Source organism: Pseudophryne corroboree, chromosome 1 (assembly GCF_028390025.1).
Source record: "Pseudophryne corroboree isolate aPseCor3 chromosome 1, aPseCor3.hap2, whole genome shotgun sequence".
Lineage (NCBI taxonomy): Eukaryota > Metazoa > Chordata > Amphibia > Anura > Myobatrachidae > Pseudophryne > Pseudophryne corroboree.
In genome coordinates this window covers 884865292-884890612 of record NC_086444.1, presented here as the reverse complement: position 1 = coordinate 884890612, position 25321 = coordinate 884865292, and the positions used below count along the sequence as shown (strand labels likewise).

Genomic DNA, 25321 nt, shown 5'->3' with positions numbered 1-25321 from the left:
GCGAAGGGAGGAGTGACCAGATAGTAGCACGCCACTTCCTTAGGGCCAAACATTCCATGGCAAACCTAAGATACAGAATAATTGATCAGATCCCCCCAATCTGAGAGGGGGGGATAGAGATAGGCAGTTGTTGCAACTGGAATGCAAATGGATATACCGTTTGAATAGGGTTAGCCCACATGGGCTGAATGAAGCCCTAAATCTCAGTTGTTTTCTATAACAAGGCGGGGATAGAAGATAGGTTTGGCTCAGAAATGGATGGATAGAGGTTGGGCCTGGACGCAGACTTTGAAGATGTCTGGGTTGTCTATATGATTACTATTATTCCAGAGTTGGAGATCCCATTGGGTAAAAATGAGGATTGTGGATGCCTCATGAATCCAGCCAAACTCATTCATTTCTGTGGTTGCATAACACAGCTTTATATAGACGAGAGATATGGTTTAATGAGGTACGACCAGGGCCGGATTAACAATGGGGCGGATGGAGCTGCAGCTAAAAATAGGCCCACAGGATCTCCTGCAATGCAGCCAGTGTTAACAGTAAAAAAAACACTGGCTGCATAGCGTTGTCCCCACAGAGGACTGCGCTTACCCCTCCACTGGTCCGGCTGCCGTGATCGGAGCTCAACCCCGATCAGGCAGCGTATGGTAACAGCACCCCGTGCAGCCAGTATCCCTGATACTGCAGCCTGTGCTGGTGCTCGGTGGCTGGGCTCAGTCAGTGGGCTGTGCAGCACTTCCTGATACTGCAAGCTCCGCCCACTGCATGACATCGTGCAGGGGGCGGGGCCAGGACTCAACACTGCTGCCAGCCATCCATGACACATACTACTATACTGAGCAGAGGCAGGAAAAGGTAAGAGAGAGAGAAGTAACATGGGAGGGAAAGTGAAAGGGGGAATGTAAGGAAGGAGTGCAGTTGAGGAACAGTAATGCACCTGAGATAGACAGGCAGGTGATTAAGGTATGTTAGAAAAGTAAAGAAAGATACTGTGAGAGATTAGAAAAGAAGACAAGCATGTGATATCAGAGATTCAGAAATAGGCAGTTTTTGACCCTGTTTTTAAAAATGAGTGGGCCCTGCAGGACGTGCTGTGCAGTCAGTCTCTCACCGCTGGCACCGATCTTATCCAATCGCTGCCTGAGACCAACGTCCTCCCCTCTCTGCCCACCAACGCACAGCATAACGCTCTACAATTTAAATCAGGTGTGCGTCGGGGGAGAGCATCTGTATCTGACCTGCACTGTATCCCACCCACACTGTATCCGTCCCACACCGTATCCGTCCCACATTGTATCCCACCCGTACTGTATCCCTCCCGCACTGTATCCGTCCCACATTGTATCCCACCCGTACTGTATCCCTCCCGCACTGTATCCGTCCCACACTGTATCCATCCCACATTGTATCCCACCCGTACTGTATCCCTCCCGCACTGTATCCGTCCCACACTGTATCCCACCCGCACTGTATCCCACCCGCACTGTATCCCTCCCGCACTGTATCCGTCCCACACTGTATCCCACCCGCACTGTATCCGTCCCACACTGTATCCATCCCACATTGTATCCCACCCGTACTGTATCCCTCCCGCACTGTATCCGTCCCACACTGTATCCGTCCCACATTGTATCCCACCCGTACTGTATCCCTCCCGTACTGTATCCCTCCCGCACTGTATCCGTCCCACACTGTATCCCACCCGCACTGTATCCCACCCGCACTGTATCCCTCCCGCACTGTATCCGTCCCACACTGTATCCCACCCGCACTGTATCGGTCCCGCACTGTATCAGTCCCACACTGTATCCGTCCCACACTGTATGGCAGATGATGCAGGAAGAGCTGCTCAAGATGCTGTTGTGAATGCGCAGGTGCAGCAGGTCAGTGTACCCATCCAGTGTCTGCCCCTTCTCCAGCTCAGTGTCCCCACCATTACTGATCCCCATCCCAGTGTCTCCCTGCCTTCCCTCCCCAAACAGCCCACTGCACCCATCCCAGTACCCTCCCACCTAGAACCCTCAGTCCAGTCCAGTGGCGGGCAGCCTACTCCATTGCAAAAGGGCACAGATGGTTCAGTGTGCGCGGCGGCAGCCATGTGGGCTCTCTTACTGTGTGTCCTGCAGGGCTACGGAAGCCCTGTAGGACACAATTAAAAGATACGCAATCTGTGATATGGCTGTACGCTGCTGTGCATAGGCGGCCATATCACATGAGGGGACTGTTTGCTATGGCTCTGTGCACTGTACAGCAAGTGGCGGGGGGCGGCGGCAGCAGGAGTGAGGTACTGACTGTGCTCAGTATATTAGTGACACAGCCACCATCCTGCTAACGGCCTTGTCACCCTGACCCACCCTTCACAGATTACATAGGTGACCATGCCCCTATTGCTTATTAATACGCCCCCAGCAGGGTTAGGGGTAGTGTGTGTTGGGAGCAGGTGCAGGGTAGGAAGTGGTGTAGTGTGTACGGGGAGCGGGTGCAGGATTAGGGGTAGTGTAGTGTGTACGGGGAGCTGGTGCAGGATTAGGGGTAGTGTAGTGTGTTCGGGGAGCGGGTGCAGGGTTAGGGGTAGTGTAGTGTGTACGGGGAGCGGGTGCAGGGTTAGGGTTAGTGTAGTATGTACGGGGAGCGGGTGCAGGATTAGGGGTAGTGTAATGTAGTGTGTACAGGGAGCGGGTGCTGGGTTAGCGGTAGTGTAGTGTGTACGGGGAGTGAGTGCTGGGTTAGCGGTAGTATAATGTGCGCAGGGTGCAGGTGTAGGGTTAGCGGTAGTGTGTACGGGGAGCTGGTGCAGGGTTAGAGGTAGTGTGTGTGTGGGGAGTGGGTGCAGGGTTAGTGATAGTGTAGTGTGTACGGGGAGCGGGTGTAGGGTTAGGGGTAGTATAGTGTGTACGGGGAGCGGGTGCTGGGTTAGGGGTAGTGTATGTAGTGTGTACGGGGAGCGGGTGCAGGGTTAGGGGTAGTGTAGTGAGTACGGGGAGCGGGTGTAGGGTTAGGGGTAGTATAGTGTGTAAGGGGAGCGGGTGCAGGGTTAGGGGTAGTGTAGTGTGTACGGGGAGCGGGTGCAGGGTTAGGGGTAGTGTAGTGAGTACGGGGAGCGGGTGCAGGGTTAGCGGTAGTGTAGTGTGTACGGGGAGCGGATGCACGGTTAGGGGTAGTATAGTGTGTACGGGGAGCGGGTGCAGGGTTAGGGGTGGTGTAGTGTGTGTGGGGAGCGGGTGTGACTAATGAAGCTAACTGGAAACTTCAAATTGTATTCTGTCTGTTTTTGTTTTGTTTTTTGTATCCTGGTTTTTACCATATTCGTTAATGCATATTTATTTTTTTTACATGGTAGTGGCATGTTAAAAGAAACTGAAAATGCATATTAGAAAAAACCATAGCAGTACATGCTCATTAATGAGTTTAGTCATTGGATAGCATTTTGTAAATGTTCTGGGGGAAAAATGTCCATGTGGATTGGACTGCCACCACTAACAGGTCTACGGATGGTGTGATGGTTAGCTTTGCTGCCTTACAGCACTAAAGTCATGGGTTTGATTCCCACCATGTCCCTAACTGCGTGGAGTTTGTATATTCTCCCCATACTGGCGTGGGTTTCCTCCCACAATCCAAATACCGTATATACCGGTACGTTAGCTCGCAGCATAAAAATAAACCATAGTTCGGTAGGTGGGTAGCTATGCCCTCCATGGTGCTAGCCACACCACACCCCCATATCGGTAGTCACACCCCCACTACGCTGGTCACACCCCCTGCAGCGGCGCACAATAAACCCTTCATAAATTACAGCTCCAGGCCCATGAGGACCTTAATCTGGCACTGGGTACGACGTAGACTCGAATTGGAGAGAGCACAGTCTAAATATGTCTGACAGATTTGCACATGGAGATTGTTCGACACATTAACACCAATTGTAGAATATTTTCTCTAACGTCCTAGTGGATGCTGGGGACTCCGTCAGGACCATGGGGAATAGCGGGCTCCGCAGGAGACAGGGCACATCTAAAAAGCTTTTTAGGTCACATGGTGTGTACTGGCTCCTCCCCCCATGACCCTCCTCCAAGCCTCAGTTAGGTTTTTGTGCCCGTCCGAGAAGGGTGCAAACTGGATGGCTCTCTTAAGGAGCTGTTTAGTAAAGTTTTTTTTTTTAGGTTTCTAATCAGTGATTCCTGCTGGCGACAGGATCACTGCAACGAGGGACTTAGGGGAGAGACTTGCAACTCACCTGCGTGCAGGAGGATTGAAGTTTTAGGCTACTGGACACTGAGCTCCAGAGGGAGTCGGAACACAGGTCAGCCTGGGGTTCGTCCCGGAGCCGCGCCGCCGATCCCCCTTACAGACGCTGAAGAAAGACGGCGGAACGGAGGTCCGGAAACAGGCGGCAGAAGACTTCACAGTCTTCAGAGAGGTAGCGCACAGCACTGCAGCTGTGCGCCATTGTTGCTACACGGCTCACTGACACGGTCACGGAGGGTGCAGGGCGCTGCTGGGGGCGCCCTGGGCAGCAATATAAATACCTATTTGGCAAATAAATACATCACATATAGCCATTAAGGCTATATGTATGTATTTAACCCAGGCCAGTTTTCCTAATAACCGGGAGAAAAGCCCGCCGTGAAAGGGGCGGAGCTTATTCTCCTCAGCACTCAGCGCCATTTTCCTGACCAGCTCCGCTGGTGAGGAAGGCTCCCACTTTCCCCTGCACTACAGAAACAGGGTTAAAGAGAAGGGGGGCATAAATTGGCGATATAATTATATATTAAGAGCCCATATATAGAAACAACACCTTCGAGGGTTGTTATATACATTATGGCGCTTTTGGTGTGTGCTGGCAAACTCTCCCTCTGTCTCCCCAAAGGGCTAGTGGGTCCTGTCCTCTATCAGAGCATTCCCTGTATGTGTGTGCTGTAGGTCGGTACGTGTGTGTCGACATGTATGAGGAAAATGTTGGTGAGGAGACGGAGAAAATTGCCTGTAATGGTGATGTCACTCTCTAGGGAGTCGACACCAGAATGGATGGCTTACTTATGGAATTACGTGATAATGTCAACACGCTGCAAGCCGGTTGACGACATGAGACAGCCGGCGGACAAATTAGTATCGGTCCAGGCGTCTCAGACACCGTCAGGGGCTTGTAAAAACGCCCATTTACCTCAGTCGGTCGACAGACACTGACACGGACACTGACCCCAGTGTCGACGGTGAAGAAACAAACGTATTTTTCCTTTAGGGCCACAAGTTACATGTTAAGGGCAATGAAGGAGGTGTTACGTATTTCTGATACCACAAGTACCACAAATAAGGGTATTTTGTAGGGTGGGAATAAACTACTTGTAGTTTTGCCTGAATCAGATAAATTAAATGAAGTGTGTGATGATACGTGGGATTCCTCCGACAGAAAGTTATGGGCGGTATACCCTTTTTCCCGCCAGTAGTAAGGGCGAGTTGGAAAACACACCTTAGGGTGGACAAGGCGCTCACACGCTTATAAAAAACATGGCGTTACCGTTTCCAGATACGGCCGCCCTCAAGGAGCCAGCTGATAGGAAGCTGGAAAATATCATAACAGTATATACACACATACTGGTGTTATACTACGACCAGCAATCGCCTCAGCCTGGATGTGCAGCGCTGAGGGGGCTTGGTCGGATTTCCTGACTGAAAATTTTGATACCCTTGACAGGGACAGGATTTTATTGTCTATAGAGCATTTTAAGGATGCATTTCTATATATGTGTGATGCGCAGAGGCATATTTGCATTCTGGCATCAAGAGTAAATGTGATGTACATATCTGCCAGACGAAGACACGACAGTGGTCAGGTGAGGCAGATTCCAGACGGCATATGGAAGTATTGCCGTATAAAGGGGCGGTCCATTGGACCTGGTGGCCATGGCAACAGCTGAAAAATCCACCTTTTGTTACCCCGAGTCACATATTGGCAGAAAAGGACACAGTCTTTTCAGTCTCAGTCCTTTCGTCCCCATACGGGCAGGCGGGCGAAGGCCAGTCATATCTGCCCAGGGGGAGAGGAAAGGGAAGAAGACTGCAGCAAGCAGCTCATTCCCAGGAACAGAAGCTCCTCACGGCTTCTGCCAAGTCCGCAGCATAACGCTGGGGCCGTACAAGCGGACTCAGGTGCGGTAGGGGGTCATCTCAAGAGTTTCAGCAACACTCGCAAGGGAACTCCGGGATCCTACATGTAATATCCCAGGTGTACATTGGAAATTCGAGACGTCTCCCCCTCACACAATTCACAGGCTGTATTCCCAGCAGGTGATAATCAAAGTACCCTTCTTACAACAAGGAAGGGGGTAGTATTCCACACTATATTGTGGTACTGAAGCCAACCGGCTCGGTGAGATCTGAAATATTTGAACACTTACATACAAGCGTTCAAATCAAGATGGAGTCACTCGGAGCAGTGATAGCGAACCAGGAAGAAGGGGACGATATGATGTCACTGGATATCAGGGACGTTTACCTACAGGTCCAAATTTGCCCTTCTCACCAAGGGTACTTCAGGTTCCTGGTACAGAACTGTCACTATCAGTTCAGACGCTGCCGTTTGGATTGTCCACGGCGCCCCGGGTCTTTACCAAGGTAATGGCCGGAATGAGGATTTTTCTTAAAAGAAACATGGACGCTTTCCTGATAAGGGCAAGGTCCAGAGAACAGTTGGAGGTCGGAGTAGCACTATCTTAAGTAGTTCTACGACAGCACGAGTGGATTCTAAATATTCCAAAATCGCAGCTTTTTCCGACGACACGTCTACTGTTCCTAGGGAAGATTCTGGACACAGTCCAGAAAAACGTGTTTCTCCCAGTGGAGAAAACCAGGGAGTTATCCGAGCTAATCGGGATCCTCCTAAAACCAGGAAAAGTGTCAGTGCATCATTGCACAAGAGTCCTGGTAAAAATGGTGGCTTATTACGAAGCAATTCCATTCGGCAGATTTCCCGCAAGAACTCTTCAGTGGGATCTGCTGGACAAATGGTCCGGATCGCATCCTCAGATGCATCAGCGGATAACCCTATATCCAAGGAAAAGGGTGTCTCTCCTGTGGTGATTACAGAGTGCTCATCTTCTAGAGGGCCGCAGATTCGGCATTCAGGATTGGATGCCGGTGACCACGGAGGCCAGCCTGAGAGGCTGGGGAACAGTCACACAGGGAAAAAATTTCCAGGGAAGTGTGATTAAGTCTGGAGAATTCTCTCCGCATAAATAAGCTTAGAGCAAATTTATAATGCTCTAAACTTAGCTAGACCTCTGCTTCAAGGTCAGCCGGTATTGATCCAGTGGGATAACATCACGGCAGTCGCCCACGTAAACAGAAGGGCGGCACAAGAAGCAGGAGGGCAGTGAAAACTGCAAGGATTTTTCGCTAGGCGGAAAATCATGTGATAGCACTGTCAGCAGTGTTCTTTCCGGGAGTGGACGACTGGGAAGCAGACTTCCTCAGCAGGCATGACCTCCACCCGGGAGAGTGGAAACTTCATAGGGAAGTTTTTCAACATGATTGTGGACCGTTGGCAAAGACCAAAGGTGGACATGATGGCGTCCCGCCCGAACAAAAAACGGGACAGGTATTCCGCCAGGTCATGAGACCTTCAGGCGATAGCTGTGGATGTTCTGGTAACACCGTGGGTGTACCAGTCTGTGTATGTGTTCCCTCCTCTGTTTCTCATAACCAGGGTATTGAGAATTATAAGACATAGAGGAGTATGAACTATACTAGTGGCTCCGGATTGGCCAAGAGGGACTTGGTACCCGGAACTTCAAGAAATGCTCACAGAGGACTAAGGGCCTGGGGAGCTAAGAAGGGACTTGATTCAGCAAGTACCATGTCTATTCCAAGACTTACCGCGGCTGCGTTTGACGGCATGGCGGTTGAATGCCGGATCCTGAGGGGAAAAGGCATTCCATAAGAGGTCATACCTACCTTGGTCAAAGCCAGGAAGGAGGTGACCGCACAACGTCATCACCACATGTGGTGAAAATATGTTGCGTGGGTGAGGCCAGGAAGGCTCCACGACGGAAATTCAACTAGGTCGATTTCTACACTTCCTGAAAACAGGAGTGTTTTGGACCTCAAATTGGGGTTCATTAACATTTAAATTTCGGCCCTGTAGATTTTCTTCCAGAAAGAATTGACTTCAGTTCCTGAAGTCCAGATTGTAAAGGATGTATTGCATATACAGCTTTTTTGTGCCCCTAGGGGCACCGTGAGATCTCAACATAGTGTTGGGATTTCTTAAAATCATATTGGTTTGAACCGCTCAAATCTGTGGATTTGAAATATCTCACATGGAAAGTGACCATGCTGTTGACAAATATCTCACATGGGAAGTGACCATGTTGTTAGCCCTGGCCTCGGCCAGGCGATTGTCAGAATGGGCGGCTTTGTCTTACAAAAGCCCATATTAAAATTTTCCATTTGAACAGGACAGAACTGGGACTCGTCTCCAGTTTCTTCATAAAGGGGTGTCAGCGTTTTCACCTGAAACAACCTCTTGTGGTGCCTGCGGCTACTAGGGACTTGGAGGACTCCAAGTTACTAGACGTGGTCAGGGCCCTAAAAATATATATATATATATATATATAGTTAGGACGGCTGGAGTCAGAAAGTCTGACTTGCTGTTTATACTGTATACACCCAACAAGCTGGGTGCTCATGCTTCTAAGCAGTCTATTGCACGCTGGATTTGTAGTACAATTCAGCTTGCACATTCTGTGGCAGGCCTGCCACAGACGAAATATGTAGATGCCCATTCCACAAGGAAGGTGGGCTCATCCTGGGCGGCTGCCCGAGGAGTCTCGGCATTACAACTTTGCCGAGCAGCTACGTGGTCAGGGGAAAACACGTTTGTAAAATTTTACAAATTTTGATACTCTGGCTAAGGAGGACCTGGAGTTCTCTCATTCGGTGCTGCAGAGTCATCCGCACTCTCCCGCCCGTTTGGGAGCTTTGGTATAATCCCCATGGTCCTGACGGAGTCCCCAGCATCCACTAGGACGTTAGAGAAAATAAGAATTTACTTACCGATAATTCTATTTCTCGTAGTCCGTAGTGGATGCTGGGCGCCCATCCCAAGTGCGGATTGTCTGCAATGCTTGTACATAGTTATTGTTACAAAAATCGGGTTATTACTATTGTTGTGAGCCATCTTTTCGGAGGCTACTTCGTTTTGTTATCATACTGTTAACTGGGTTCAGATCACAAGTTGTACGGTGTGATTGGTGTGGCTGGTATGAGTCTTACCCGGGATTCAAGATCCTTCCTTATTGTGTACGCTCGTCCGGGCACAGTACCTAACTGAGGCTTGGAGGAGGGTCATGGGGGGAGGAGCCAGTACACACCATGTGACCTAAAAAGCTTTTTAGATGTGCCCTGTCTCCTGCGGAGCCCGCTATTCTCCATGGTCCTGACGGAGTCCCCAGCATCCACTACGGACTACGAGAAATAGAATTATCGGTAAGTAAATTCTTATTATTAAGGAGGTTAGCAATATTGGTTTTTAATTTTTAATGTAGGATGTGTTATATGAATTGTAGTCACTAGATGGCGACAGAGAGGTTTTGGAGCCATCTATTCATATCTGATTAAGGTATGATCTTGTATTTAAGATATTGACACATGTGTTTTAGTGAAATATGTATTTTATTAAGATTAGCTGATAGTTACACTGTATGATAATTTGCATTGTTATTATTATGTGTATTATGTATTATCAGGTTACATGGAGACAGCGGAGACTGCTGTGGGATCACCATGGCAACGGGGACTGGTCCATGGGGAGGTGCCCGGCGTGCGTCACTTGCGGGGCGATGTCATGCTCGGGACTGGAGGGGGGACATGCACGCCGTGAGTGCTAACTGGGAACTGGGATCCGTGCACGTGGGGAGGCAACAGCGTTGGCTGGATTACCATGACAACCTGACTGGCCCTGGTGTGGAGGCCCGGCCGACGTCACTTCCGGGGCGACGTCACACTCTGGAGCGGAAGTGAGACACAGACGCCGGGAACATGCGCTGGGAGGCTGGAGACCTGTAAGTATGTATTTAAACACTGTAGTTTGTACACTGTTTGCATACCCTCCAACATTTTACACATAAAAACCGGTACAAATTAGAAAGGGGTGTGTGGCCATGTGTAAAGGGGGTGTGGCCACACCCCTGTTCCTATACTTCTAATGGAAGTTTGGAGAGCCAAAAATCGGTACAGACCATAAAAAAAAGGTACTGTACCTGCTAAAAAGGTACAGTTGGAGGTTATGTGTTTGATGTGTGTGTGTGTGTCCTGATGACGGGGGGCAGTTCCCCGAAACGTTGAATTAAATCACTGCATTTGTTTCACCAAGTTGGAAGTCCGGGAGTGCCTCTGTGTATTGCTATTTATATATATATATATATATATATATACACACACACACACACACACATATACACACACATATACACACACATTTATAGACCACTGCAAGAAAATGAATTTGAACACCACAAATCCTCTTTATACCATGCTCGTGCACTTAACTTGAGAGCTTGTTGTTATACAGTTACAATACCCTTTATTAAATAACACATTTCAATATACTTCCATACCCAGGATTCAAATCTATAACCTGTTGAATTTTTAATCAAACACTCTACTCATTGAGCTATTTGTTTCCTGCATAAAAACTATAAACATTATATGAGGCTACAAGTACTTTGTAAAAAAATACTCAGCATTGAAATTGAGCAGATCTATGCAGTGTGCAGCCACACATCCAATCTCTTGCAGCTACACACTACATAGATCTGCTCAGCCGCAATGCTGATCATTTTTCACAAGTACAAGGGAAGCTTCAATTAGTTTGAATTCTCTTGCTTAGAATTATCTACCTTTCTATGCAATGCAGTCGGACAATTTATTCAATGAGCAATAAATAAATTGTCTGACTGCAATGCTATAGGCAAAGGGTTCGAATCTTGAGTATGTCAGCAACTTGAAATGTAATAAATGAATAACAAGGAAATCTCAAGTTGAGTTTATGAATGTTGTAGAGGTATTTGCGACAGAAGGGGTAAGGGTAGGTGACAGGGGCAGTCAGGAGATGCTGGGCTTCAAAAAGGGTGAAAGCTGCAAGTGAAAGTAATTAAAACAGATAATTGACGACAACAGTGCCCCCTACCCTGCAGCATTATGTGCGGTGCCCCCTCCACACACACCTAGTTACGGCCTTGTTGACCACTGTCATGCAATATAATATTTTCTTGTAGCCATACATGGGAGTGGTCACCTATAGGACCAACCGTAACAGTCCTAGTTGAAAAAAGATCTGTGCAGCACATGAAAATATGTAGCACACATTATACAGGGGGTGGCCTGCAAAACCAATATATAGACCTCGTCCAGATCTTAGAGCCAAAATGTACACTGCTCAAAAAAATAAAGGGAACACTAAAATAACACATCCTAGATCTGAATGAATGAAATATTCTTATTAAATACTTTGTTCTTTACATAGTTGAATGTGCTGACAGCAAAATCACACAAAAATTATCAATGGAAATCAAATTTATTAACCCATGGAGTTCTGGATTTGGAGTCACACTCAAAATTAAAGTGGAAAAACACACTACAGGCTGATCCAACTTTGATGTAATGTCCTTAAAACAAGTCAAAATGAGGCTCAGTAGTGTGTGTGGCCTCCACGTGCCTGTATGACCTTCCTACAACCCACACAAGTGGCTCAGGTAGTGCAGCTCATCCAGGATGGCACATCAATGCGAGCTGTGGCAAGAAGGTTTGCTGTGTCTGTCAGCGTAGTGTCCAGAGCATGGAGGCGCTACCAGGAGACAGGCCAGTACATCAGGAGACGTGGAGGAGGCCGTAGGAGGGCAACAACCCAGCAGCAGGACCGCTAATAAGAATATTTAATTCATTCAGATCTAGGATGTGTTATTTTAGTGTTCCCTTTATTTTTTTGAGCAGTGTATTTGCCCTAGCCCAGTGGTTCCCAAACTTTTTTGAATCACGGTGCCCTACAGTATCAGACATTTTTTCATGGCACCGTTAGGCCAGAAGTTTCTTATCAAGAAATTTTGAAAAAAAATTAAGTAAATTGTGTTTCTCTGACGTCCTAGTGGATGCTGGGTACTCCGTAAGGACCATGGGGAATAGACGGGCTCCGCAGGAGACTGGGCACTTCTTTAAAGAAAAGATTAGGTACTACATCTGGTGTGCACTGGCTCCTCCCTCTATGCCCCTCCTCCAGACCTCAGTTAGAATCTGTGCCCGGCCTGAGCTGGATGCACTTAGTGGGCTCTCCTCAGTTCACTATAAAGAAAAGTATTTGTTAGGTTTTTTATTTTCAGTGAGATCTGCTGGCAACAGACTCACTGCTACGTGGGACTGAGGGGAGAGAAGCGAACCTACCTGCTTGCAGCTAGCTTGGGCTTCTTAGGCTACTGCACACCATTAGCTCCAGAGGGATCGAACACAGGCCCAGTCCTCGGTCGTCCGGTCCCGGAGCCGCGCCGCCGTCCCCCTTGCAGAGCCAGAAGAACCGAAGAGAAGTTGAAAATCGGCGGCTGAAGACTCCGGTCTTCATGAAGGTAGCGCACAGCACTGCAGCTGTGCGCCATTGCTCCCTCTGCACACCACACACTCCGGTCACTGATGGGTGCAGGGCGCTGGGGGGGGGGGGGGGGCGCCCTGGGCAGCAATTAGAGTACCTTCCATGGCTAAATAGCACATAATACAGCTTATAAACTGTATATGTGCATAATCCCCCGCCATAAAGCATATAAAAAAGCGGGAGAAGTCCGCCGAGAAAGGGGCAGGGCTATCTTCCTCAGCACACGGGCGCCATTTTCTCTTCACAGCTCCGCTGGAAGGCAGCTCCCCAGGCTCTCCCCTGCAGTTTCCAGGCTTCAAGGGTAAAAAAGAGAGGGGGGGCACTAAATTTAGGCGCAAACTGTGTATAATAAGCTGCTATAGGGAAAAATCACTCACGTTAGTGTAAATCCCTGGTTATATAGCGCTGTGGTGTGTGCTGGCATACTCTCTCTCTGTCTCCCCAAAGGACTTTGTGGGGTCCTGTCCTCAGTCAGAGCATTCCCTGTGTGTGTGTGCGGTGTGTCGGTACGGCTGTGTCGACATGTTTGATGAGGACGCTTACGTGGAGGCGGAGCAGGAGCCGATAAGTGTGATGTCGCCCCCTGCGGGGCCGACACCAGAGTGGATGGATATGTGGAAGGTATTAACCGACAGTGTCAACTCCTTGCATAAAAGGTTTGATGACGTAACAGCTTTGGGACAGCCGGCATCTCAGCCCGCGCCTGCCCAAGCGTCTCAGAGGCCATCAGGGGCTCAAAAACGCCCGCTACCTCAGATGGCAGACACAGATGTCGACACGGAGTCTGACTCCAGTGTCGACGAGGATGAGACAAATGTACAATCCACAAGGGCCATCCGATGCATGATTACGGCAATGAAAAATGTGTTGCACATTTCTGACATTAACCCGGTTACCACAAAAAAGGGTATTATGTTTGGGGAGAAAAAGCAGCCAGTGACTTTTCCCCCATCTGATGAGTTAAACGAATTGTGTGAAGAAGCGTTGGGTTCCCCAGATAAGAAACTAGTAATTTCTAAGCGGTTACTAATGGCGTACCCTTTCCCGCCAACGGATAGGTTACGCTGGGAGACATCCCCTAAGGTGGACAAGGCGCTCACACGCTTATCAAAAAAGGTGGCACTGCCTTCTCAGGATACGGCCGCCTTAAAGGAGCCTGCAGATAGAAAGCAGGAGGCTATCCTGAAGTCTGTGTATACACACTCAGGTACTATACTGAGACCTGCTTTTGCTTCAGCATGGATGTGTAGTGCTGCAGCAGCGTGGTCTGATTCCCTGTCTGATAACATTGATTCCCTGGACAGGGACACTATATTGCTAACCATAGAGCATATTAAAGACGTAGTCTTATATATGAGAGATGCACAGAGGGACATTTGCCGGCTGGCATCTAGAATTAATGCAATGTCCATTTCTGCCCGGAGAGTATTATGGACTCGGCAGTGGACAGGTGATGCTGACTCTAAAAGGCACATGGAAATTTTGCCTTATAAGGGTAAGGAATTGTTTGGGGACGTCTTTCGGACCTCGTATCCACAGCAACAGCTGGGAAGTCGACTTTTTTACCTCAGGTTCCCTCACAGCCTAAGAAAGCACCGTATTATCAAGTACAGTCCTTTCGGCCTCAGAAAGGCAAGCGGGTTAGAGGCGCGTCCTTTCTGCCCAGAGGCAGGGGTAGAGGGAAAAAGCTGCACCATACAGCCAGTTCCCAAGAACAAAAATCCTCCCCTGCTTCAACTAAGTCCACCGCATGACGCTGGGGCTCCACATGTGGAGCCAGGTGCGGTGGGGGCCCGTCTCCGGAACTTCAGCGACCAGTGGGTTCGCTCACAGGTGGATCTCTGGGTTCTACAAGTGGTATCTCAGGGATACAAGCTGGAGTTCGAGACGTCGCCCCATCGCCGTTACCTCAAATCAGCCTTGCCAGCTACTCCCCAGGACAGGGAGGTAGTACTGGCGGCAATTCACAAGCTGTACCTCCAGCAGGTGATAATCAAAGTTCCCCTCCTTCAACAGGGACGGGGTTACTATTCCAAAATGTTTGTGGTACCGAAACCAGACGGTTCGGTGAGACCCATTCTAAATTTGTAATCCTTGAACACTCAGGGCGGTTATTGCAAGCCTGGAAGAGGGGGATTACATGGTATCACTGGACATCAAGGATGCTTACCTACATGTCCCCATTTACCCACCTCACCAGGTGTACCTCCGTTTTGTGGTACAGGACTGCCATTACCAATTCCAGACGTTGCCGTTTGGTCTGTCCACGGCACCGAGGGTATTTACCAAAGTAATGGCCGAAATGATGATACTCCTTCGAAAGAAGGGAGTTATAATTATCCCGTACTTGGACGATCTCCTTATAAAGGCGAGGTCCAGGGAGCAGTTGTTGGTCGGAGTAGCACTATCTCAGGAAGTGCTACAACAGCACGGCTGGATTCTGAATATCCCAAAGTCGCAGCTGGTTCCTACGACGCGTCGGCTGTTCCTGGGTATGATTATGGACACAGAACAGAAGAAGGTTTTTGTCCCGGAGGAGAATGCCAAGGAGTTGTCATCTCTGGTCAGAGACCTCCTGAAACCAAAACAGGTGTCGGTGCATCACTGCACGCGAGTCCTGGGAAAGATGGTAGCTTCTTACGAGGCAATTCCATTCGGCAGGTTCCATGCAAGGATCTTTCAGTGGGATCTGTTAGACAAGTGGTCCGGATCGCATCTTCAGATGCATCGGCTGATCACCCTGTCCCCGAGGGCCAGGGTGTCTCTGCTGTGGTGGCTGCAGAGTGCTCATCTTCTCGAGGGCCGCAGATTCGGCATACAGGACTGGGTCCTGGTGACCACGGATGCAAGCCTCCGAGGTTGGGGGGCAGTCACTCAGGGAAGAAACTTCCAAGGACAATGGTCGAGTCAGGAGGCTTCCCTACACATAAATATTCTGGAACTAAGGGCCATTTACAATGCCCTAAGTCAGGCAAAACCCCTGCTTCAAAACCAGCCGGTGCTGATTCAGTCAGACAACATCATGGCGGTCGCCCATGTAAACCAACAGGGCGGCACAAGAAGCAGGATGGCGATGGCAGAAGCCACAAGGATTCTCCGATGGGTGGAAAATCACGTGATAGCACTGTCAGCAGTGTTCATTCCGGGAGTGGACAACTGGGAAGCAGACTTCCTCAGCAGGCATGACCTCCACCCGGGAGAGTGGGGACTTCATCCAGAAGTCTTCCAGCTGATTGTAAATCGTTGGGAAAGGCCACAGGTGGACATGATGGCGTCCCGCCTCAACAAAAAGCTAAAAAGATATTGCGCCAGGTCAAGGGACCCTCAGGCGATAGCTGTGGACGCTCTAGTGACACCGTGGGTGTACCAGTCGGTTTATGTGTTCCCTCCTCTTCCTCTCATACCAAAGGTACTGAGGATAATAAGAAAGAGAGGAGTAAGAACTATACTCATCGTTCCGGATTGGCCAAGAAGGACTTGGTACCCGGAACTACAAGAAATGATCTCAGAGGACCCTTGGCCTCTGCCTCTCAGACAGGATCTGCTAAAGCAGGGGCCCTGTCTGTTCCAAGACTTACCGCGGCTGCGTTTGACGGCATGGCGGTTGAACGCCGGATCCTGATGGAAAAGGGCATTCCGGTTGAAGTCATTCCTTCGCTGATAAAAGCTAGGAAGGATGTGACAGCAAAACATTATCACCGCATATAGCGAAAATATGTTGCTTGGTGTGAGGCTATGAAGGCCCCAACAGAACAATTTCAGCTGGGTCAATTTCTGCACTTCCTACAGTTAGGAGTGACTATGGGCCTAAAATTGGGATCCATTAAAGTCCAGATTTCGGCCCTGTCTATTTTCTTTCAAAAAGAACTGGCTTCACTGCCTGAAGTTCAGACGTTTGTTAAGGGAGTGCTGCATATTCAGCCCCCTTTTGTGCCTCCAGTGGCACCTTGGGATCTCAACGTTGTGTTGGATTTCCTAAAATCACATTGGTTTGAGCCACTTCAGACCGTGTAGTTAAAATATCTCACGTGGAAAGTGGTCATGCTTTTGGCCTTGGCTTCGGCTAGGCGTGTGTCAGAATTGGCGGCTTTGTCCTGTAAAAGCCCCTATCTGATCTTCCATATGGACAGGGCAGAATTGAGGACTCGTCCCCAATTTCTCCCTAAGGTGGTATCAGCGTTTCATTTGAACCACCCTATTGTGGTGCCTGCGGCTACTCGGGACTTGGAGGCATCCAAGTTGCTGGATGTAGTCCGGGCCCTGAAAATCTATGTTTCCAGGACGGCTAGAGTCAGAAAAACTGACTCGCTGTTTATCCTGCATGCACCCAACAAGCTGGGTGCTCCTGCTTCTAAGCAGACTATTGCTCGCTGGATCTGTAGCACGATTCAGCTTGCACATTCTGCGGCTGGACTGCCGCATCCTAAATCAGTCAAAGCCCATTCAACGAGGAAGGTAGGCTCTTCTTGGGCGGCTGCCCGAGGGGTCTCGGCTTTACAAGTTTGCCGAGCTGCTACCTGGTCGGGATCAAACACGTTTTCAAAATTCTACAAGTTTGATACGTTGGCTGAGGAGGACCTAGAGTTTGCTCATTCGGTGCTGCAGAGTCATCCGCACTCTCCCGCCCATTTGGGAGCTTTGGTATAATCCCCATGGTCCTTACGGAGTAGCCAGCATCCACTAGGACGTCAGAGAAAATAAGATTTTACTCACCGGTAAATCTATTTCTCGTAGTCCGTAGTGGATGCTGGGAGCCCGTCCCAAGTGCGGAATTCTGCAATACTTGTATATAGTTATTGCTTAACTATAGGGTTTTTTGTTCTGAGCCATCAGTTTAATGAGGCTCAGTTGTTGTTCATACTGTTAACTGGGTATAGTTATCACGAATTGTACGGTGTGTTTGGTGTGGCTGGTATGAGTCTTACCCTGGATTCCAAATCCTTTCCTTGTAATGTCAGCTCTTCCGGGCACAGTTTCCCTAACTGAGGTCTGGAGGAGGGGCATAGAGGGAGGAGCCAGTGCACACCAGATGTAGTACCTAATCTTTTCTTTAAAGAAGTGCCCAGTCTCCTGCGGAGACCGTCTATTCCCCATGGTCCTTACGGAGTACCCAGCATCCACTACGGACTACGAGAAATAGATTTACCGGTGAGTAAAATCTTATTTTATATGTCATCGTTAGGTTCAATCATGTGGTAAGGAGCAATATTTGCTTCTGTTTGTTCACATATTTTATGACTGGCAGCCACGAGCACTAGTTTTGCCTGTTACTTTGACAATAAATAGTTTGAATTGGTCCTAGACCACCAACCTGAGGCACCCCTGCAAGTGTACCATGGCACCCCAGGGTGCCATGGCACACAGTTTGAGAACCACTTCTCTAGACAATGATCTAGTACTTTTATGTCTACAGGCTGCTCCCGCCATAGTGCATGCCCTCTTTAATATTGTATTTTGCCTTCTCTCCAATAAGAAGTTCCATTGTCTACTAGTAATATTTTTTGATATGGTAACCCAGGTGATTGCAGCATCCACCTTAGGATAATGTTTGCCCAGGTCAAGGGAGAGAAGGATGTCTAGGGTTTTGTGCACCTGTTTGTTGTGTAAAGGGATGCTTTAATCAATGATTGGGGCACATTCATGCAGTGATTTGTGGCACATATACAATGTGGCTGGGTGCAGCTGCAGGCAGTGCAGTTGATGGCAGTGATGCCTGCTTTAGGTCAATGAATAGCAAATAATAAGAATTTTCTTAACTTAAGCTCCATTTGGTATTGTCGAAGTCGGAAAATATTATGGTACACACATCACGTACAAACACCAAACAGATGGCCTCCGTGCGCGTACTTGTTCTGCCGTGCGTGCGCATATTTGCAAGTTGCGTATGCTCATGCGGTAGTGCGTATTAGCGTATGGTATGAGTAATTACAGTAGCATTTGTATTCGCACGGAAAAGCCACAAAGACATATCTCATATTTAATCCGCATAGTGCAAAATGTACACATAGCCCACATGCACCACACCAGCAAGTTATACTTGTTTAAAAGGTACAATAACAAAGGGATTCACCTTTACAGGATATGAGGGGACAGCATTAGGTTAGGAGGTGGTGTTTGGTATCTAGCTGTAGGGTATTTTCAGAGCAACATTTCGGTAGCAGTTTGCAGAAGATAGCACGCTCCTGCGCATAATTATGCGCAGGAACAGAATATTACTATTATACTGTATTTACTGTACTCTAATATTGGAGACCAACTGCAAGTGCACCTGGACCAGGAATCGCCCACCTATTCAAACCAACCTATGACCCCTCCTGTACTGTAAATGACCAGCCCTTTGACCTATAGGTGAAGAGATTACAGTTTTTATAGTATTATGTTTTAGCCAAATGTATAAAAAGCCAAGCTGCCTGGCCGGTCTCTCTCTCTCTCTCTCTGAAGGTCATCTTGCTTGATTGACTGAGCACCAGGACCGTGTGGCGCTGGTGAAACAAACGTATGTGCCATTTATTGTAGCCTCTTTTCTCTTATTGTGATTGTATTGTTATTGTAACCCCGTTTTTGCAATTATATGTTGGTGGGTCGGATCCCAGCATTTTAAATACAATTGGTGTTGTGTCTCTTTCCTGCTAAGGTTTAAAGTGTATTTCAGCCACACGTGTAGCTGCATTGTGCTCATAGCATGTCGGTGTGTGTGTACGCTAAGTTAGTAAAAAGTACGTATGTTAAAGATTACATCCAGCAGCCACAGCTGCTCGAATTTCATTGTAAAAGGTATTGCTTTTTCTGTCCTGTATGTTAATCAACATTAACAATTGGTGGCTCGGCCGGTTTTCACACATTTATAGACTAGCAGACCATAGCAGACTTTGCTCTATCAGCAAAGGGTGGAGACGCATCTTTAAGTGAAACCTTTTCCTGGTTGCTAGGGTGTTGTAAAACTCTCTTTTGTGCTGAATTAGATCACGTCTGCTCTGTCTAGTCTACAGAAGTGCTGATAGAACCCGCAAGAAACACGGAAAAAAAGCTATTTAAAAATCCATGTGTAAACAGAAAAAAAAGGCTATTTAAAAAACTGTGTAAATTTTTTTGGCGCCAAAAGGCGTATACAAAGCGTACTAATACTTTGCATACTCTCTCACATATTGTTGCCATAGGTTACTAGTCATTTTAGACCTTAAGGGTGTAATTATAAAACACAAAACGCAGTTCTGGCCTAGTCGTTAAAGGTTTATACAGAAAAACTGTGGGGTGTGTTTGTGAGCGATAGTAGCTTTTATTGCTCACATTTATGGAGACTGTGTGGTTTGTTGAATTGCAGACGCACATTTGTACACGTGGTACAGACAAAGTACAGGAAAAGCACGCATGGTCGCGTGTTTACGCAAGGTTGCGTAGGATTGCGGACGCAAAGTACAAATCACACGATAGCTGTTCAATTACAGGCGGGATAGTATACATTTAATACAATAGCACATAACTATCCGATTTCAAAAGCAGGATACCTTAATACTTTGTTTAAACTGTATTACCTCTGGGATTTGACTACTAGTCAAAAAGAGTGATATTTTCTGTACAGAAAAGAAAAACACAGTGTATTTGAGTGAGTGAAAGTAGGAGTGGATGTATTGAACCCCGAGGAGAAATTGGGATCTCGTGGAAACACTGGGTTAGTAGAGGCTCAGTGGTGTAAGGGTTCGCAACCCTACGTATTGTCTAGGTGATCTAGGTGGTCTGAAGTGGTCTAGGTGATCTAGGTGGCCCAAATCTAGGTGGTCTAGAGTGGTCTAGGTGTTTCAGGTAACAGCGATCGTAGGGCGGATAGATAACAAGTATCTATACGCTGTGCGATTGAACCGCATGCCTGTGTGTTCTACACAGCACAACGTGATACTATTGTGTCATATGTGCTGTGGAAAGTATACGCAGGCGTGATTGTGTAAACAAGGGTTTTTTTTTATGACGTCAGAAAATCTCCCTGGTGGGCTTCCACTGGAAAGGTTGAACAATAGTTATTGAAGTTTTCTATTTTTCACCCTACAAAAATTCCAGTGGAAAGATACCGAAAAGGAATTTTTTGCTGCCTCTCTCAGGAAAATATTCCAACAGAACTTCCACCGAAAGAAATTGCGGTGCTGTAAGATCTGATAGGAGCCCTAAGTTGGGTACATCGCGATCCACTATCAACAGTGTATCGTAGTACTGGCCAGCGAGAGCGAGTGAAAGGCACTCGAGTAACTTTCACCGTCTGCTTGTATTGTGTATTTTGGTGTTTGTTGGAAAAGGCCCACAAATATGGGAGCCAGTTGCTCAAGCGAGAGACATTTAGCCAGGATTCAGGCAGGAGAAGTGCAGCCAAAAGGGTCAGCAAGGTTTATTATGTGTGAGAAATATGGTCCACACACGGAGGTTTTTTTGCAATAAATGTGTGCGTATGACTGCTGAAGATAGGGCACCATTCCCTGTGATGGGTACTTTTGAACCAGAGGTATTGCAGAACATAAGGATTAGAATATGTCTGATTAAATCTAGAAAACAAAGGATCAGACATACCGATTGTTTAAATCTGTGGCAACAAGAGGGGGAGGTGAAAAAGGAACTGGCTCGCACAGCAGGTTCCAAACCTGGCAGGAATGTGAGTACGAGCACACCATTACCGACACAGGTCGAAGGGGAGGAAATGGCTACATGGTACATCTGTAAATGATAGAAAAATGCAGAATCAATGTGTTAACCCTAACCCTTGCAAGTAGTATCCTGTTTTGAATTATCTGCAAGGTTATAGGTCACAGGAAGATGAAGGATCCAGCCTAATCTCAGCTCTCATTCAGGCAGTCACCTTACAGGAAACTCAGGTGGGCCCGGCCCAACCAATAAGAGCAGTGACGGTGTCCCCTACTGAAAGCACTGGTGAGATCACAGACATCGGTAAGTGTGAGACTGTTCATTACACAGGGACAGTAACACCTCACAGTGAGCAGATTAGGATTGGAATGGTTGGGTTACATCCTGTCTTGGAAATAGTAACTCCCGTCAGGGAGTAACCCTCACCACGAATACTGTAATGTTTTGCCCGTGGACCAGATCAGAACTGCGGTCAATCATTTCAGAATTCCCCAATCCCCGGAAGCATTTAGCCAGATGTCAGAAGTATATAAAGGATCTGGGTAATGCTCATGAACCTACAAACCAAGATTGGCGGAAACTCTTGAAAGCGTGCCTACCCCCTAATATTGACACCCACAAATTTATAACAGAGTGTAAAATAGAGTCAGACGATCTTCTGACTGACGAATCCAATCAGGAGAACGTGGAATGAATTAACATACAACTAGGATTGAATTTCCCCACTGCTGTTAAGTGGAGAAAAATGTTCTCCATAAAGCAGAGAGAAAATGAAATGACATCTGAATATTTTCATAGGGCCTTGCAAATAATGGCTAGATACACTGGGGTATCAGATATAGGGAACAATGCGAATTACAGGGAGGTGGCTGTCTCTGTGCTAATGGACGGGCTCAATAAGGCATTGAGGGACAGGGTGCAAACATCTTTGCCTAATTGGAGAGGGGTCACAGTAGATAATCTCAGAGAGTGCGTTATTGAACATCACAAGAATATCGCTATACGCAGTGAACAACAGAAGGAGAGGTTGAGGACTGTAAGTATACAGGCTCTTACAACAAAGTCCCATCTGCCTAAACCCCAGACCCTTGATGTTTGGAGAAGACCAAGACTATGTTACAGTTGTAGGAAGGAAGGGCATTTTTCCAGAGATTGTAGGAGTAGTAGGACACATAGTCAATATAGACCCACTAGCCAGAAAACATGAGCCACATTATTAAACACATAGACGGGACCAAGGGACATATAGTAAGGAATCACAAGCCATATAGAAAACACAGATTCGGCTAATGGGAAGAACGAATAAATGCAACATTACCCTTTGACAAAACTTGCTGGGGTTAAGATGGGGCCTCTAAACTTTTGCTTATTTTTCTAGCAGAAATGGCCCCTGATTAACTTAACAGGAGCTTTGTTAGATATGATATACATATAATGTGCTCCCGCTCAGGAAGTACAAAGTATGTTAGACACCCACGAAGACTAATGTTACATTTCACTGTTCTAGATTCATGTCCATCACAGGTAGAGGAAATTATCTCACAGATACCGGGTTCCCTATGAAGTTAGGATGAACAGGACACTGGATTGATGGCTGGGATAGTCCCAATAGCGATACAACAAACACAGAGTTTTATTTAAGGGGGGTAGACCAAGTAGAGAATCACTTCCCCGTAGTGCCCAATCCAGTTGTCATTTTTTTTAATAAAATCTTCTTTACCTCTACAAACTTATCTGTCACCAACTTCTATTCTGTTTCTCCACAATTTCCTCTTCATCTTTTGCGTTCACACTGGGTTGTCCAATACATAGTACCATAGTAACATAGTAACATAGTATTTGAGGTTGAATAGAGGCAAATTGCCCATCGTGTTCAACCTGTTTTAAGTTGTGATGATTCTACATACTTGCTAAATAATGTTTTATGACTAGTTAGCTACTATAACTCATGTTACCCCCGGATTAACCACGTTGATATTTTAAGTATTATAACCTTGGATAGCTTTTTCATTCAGAAATGTATCCATTCCTTTTTTAAATCCAATTACAGAGTCCGCCAATACCACCTTCCCTGGCAGGGAATTCCACATCCTGATTGCCCTAACAGTGAAGAACCATTTCCTCCGTTGCGTTCAGAACTTTCTCTCCTCCAGTCGCAGCGAGTGCCCACGTGTCCTAAACTGTGTTCTTTTAATAAATAATTCCTCTGATAACTCTTTGTGATGTCCCTTTACATATTTGAAGATATTAATAATATCTCCTCTTAGGCACCTATTTTCTAGTGTATACATTTTCAGCCTAGTAAGTCTTTCCTTATAGTCCAGTCCTTCTAGGCCTTTAATCAATTTAGTAGCTCGCCTTTGAACACTTTCGAGTTCACTGATGTCTTTTTTATACAATGGTGCCCAAAACTGAACACAATATTCCAGGTGCGGACGTACCAATACCTTATAAAGCGGCATGATTACATCCGAGTCCCTTGTCTCAATTCCCCTTTTTATGCACGCTAGCACCTTACTTGCCTTCTTTACTGCGTTTTGACATTGTGTACGGTTATTAAGCCTATTATCAATGAATACCCCCAAATCTTTTTCCAACTCTAGGCGTTCCGCATTTAATATGTAGGATGCAAGTTTGTTTTTAGTCCCAAAATGCATAACCTTGCATTTGTCTGTATTGAACCTCATTTTCCATTTAGACGCCCAGAGTTCAAGTTTAGATAGATCATTCTGCAAGGACTCCACATCAAATTCTGAATTAATTACCTTACACAGTTTAGTATCATCTGCAAAGATTGACACTGTGCTTTCCAGGCCTATTTCTAGGTCACTGATAAATATGTTGAACAGTAGTGGTCCGAGTACGGACCCTTGTGGTATTCCGCTGACTACTGGGGACCAGGTTGAGGACTGCCCGTTGACCACTACTCGCTGTACCCTGCTATCCAACCAGCTGCTTATCCATGTGCAAATAGTTTTTCCTAGGCCAATCTCCTTTAATTTGATCATCAGTCTCCTGTGAGGAACTGTATCGAAGGCTTTTGTAAAATCTAGGTAGACCACATCCACTGCTTTTCCTTGATCAAGATTATTGCTCACTTCCTCGTGGAAGCTAATTAAGTTAGTCTGACATGACCTGTCCCTCACAAACCCATGCTGTTTCTTGCTAATAATCCTAGCGGACTTTAGATACTCCTGTATGCCGTCCCTTAGAATTCCTTCCAATATTTTCCCCACTATAGATGTTAAACTAACTGGTCTGTAGTTTCCCTTTTTAAATAATGGCACTACCTCAGCTATACGCCAATCCTTCGGTACCATGCCTAATCTAATTGAACTATTGAAAATCAAGTATAGGGGTCGTGCTAGTTGTGAACTAAGCTCCATAAGAACCCTCGGGTGAAGTCCATCAGGACCAGGTGATTTATTAATCTTAATTTTGCTTAGTCTCTCCCGGACTACTTCTTCGCTTAAACAAGTATCTAACCATGAATCATTACTGTCACAGTTGTTATGTTCTACTCCCACCATCAGTTCTTCACTGGTGAATACTGATGAAAAGAATTTGTTCAGTATTTCCGCTTTTATTTCGTCATCATTTATCAATTCTCCTAATTCATCTATTAATGGACCTATATTCTCCTTTTTTAACCTTTTACCGTTTATGTATTTAAAAAACTTTTTAGGATTGGTTTTACTCTCCATAGCGATTTGCTTTTCATTTTCCATTTTAGCTGCTCTTATTGCTTTTTTGCTTTTCTTATTACACTCCTTGTAATACTTGAAAGACTCCTCCTTTCCATTAGATTTAAATGCTTTGAAAGCCCGCTTTTTTATCCATTTCTGCCTTAACCTTCTTGTTAAGCCACATCGGTTTGAGTTTAATACTCCTGCGTTTACTGCCCATGGGAATAAAGTTATGAATATTGCTATCCAGCAACCCTTTTAAAACATCCCTCATGTCCGAAGTGTTCTTGTTATTAAACAGAACCTCCCACTATATGTCGTTAAGTGCACATCTAAGCATACTGAAATTAGCCTTCCTAAAGTTAAAAGTTTTGTT

General features: G+C 46.7%; 1 long non-coding RNA gene across 1 annotated transcript in view; it reads left to right on the top strand.

The window, feature by feature from the left end:
• The first annotated feature begins 782 nt into the window (after positions 1–782).
• LOC134958859 (uncharacterized) overlaps positions 783–25321 on the top strand; it is a 50069-nt gene continuing 25530 nt past the window's right edge. The window contains exons 1-2 of the long non-coding RNA XR_010187135.1: positions 783–858; positions 9744–10058. This is a non-coding gene — a long non-coding RNA (uncharacterized LOC134958859). The remainder of the gene's footprint in view (positions 859–9743; positions 10059–25321) is intronic.